This window comes from Camelina sativa, chromosome 7 (genome assembly GCF_000633955.1).
Source record: "Camelina sativa cultivar DH55 chromosome 7, Cs, whole genome shotgun sequence".
Classification (NCBI taxonomy): Eukaryota; Viridiplantae; Streptophyta; class Magnoliopsida; order Brassicales; family Brassicaceae; genus Camelina; species Camelina sativa.
The window spans coordinates 2086509-2087267 of record NC_025691.1 but is presented as its reverse complement, the minus strand read 5'-3'; positions in this window follow the sequence as shown (position 1 = coordinate 2087267).

Genomic DNA, 759 nt, shown 5'->3' with positions numbered 1-759 from the left:
AACAACAAATTGGTGATTCTCTTGATCGAATGAAAATAAACTCTTTTTTTCTTTTTCTTTTTTGTGAACAACAAATTAGACATATATATTTGGAAGAATGAAGGTATCATTCACACACACGTATACTGTTAGTAGGATATGTGAGTAAACTAACCAAATTATTAGTTTATGACACGACCAGAAGACCTAAGACCTTCTCTATCGATAGTTTCTTAGAGGGGTTCATATTGTTTTTGAGAAAAAAAATAATTCAGAACAAAAGAAAAAAGGTAAGGGAGGTTGTTATATAGTATACTCATCTTTGTTCTAAGAGGCGCTACGTGTCGTTTTTGTGTTGGCCAAAAAAAATACAAAAGGAAAATTTTTTTATAGGAAGCTCGATTTTTATTTACTTTCGTCTCTATCTCTTTCTTTGGCGATCACAGTCCCGAAACAAAAAAAGATGGAATTTGGAATCGAAGGATCAGGAATCAAGGGAAGGTGTTTGGACGAAGGATCTGGAGATGCGTAGCGGAGGCGATTGACTCGGCGGAGGCCAATCGTGATAGATAGAATCTGCTAAAACCCTAAATAGCTTCACCGCCGTTTGTTATTCTTTCTCCGCGCCGTGTTCTCTATAATCTCAGGTGAAGGCTTCTTCGATTTGAACTTTATTTTCCTAAAAAATCTTTTAAGATTTATCTCTATCTTCCGCTGTTTCCGTTCTATCGTGCACCATAGATGAGGCAGGAGGCTGACCAGAATTAGTCAGGATTTAAT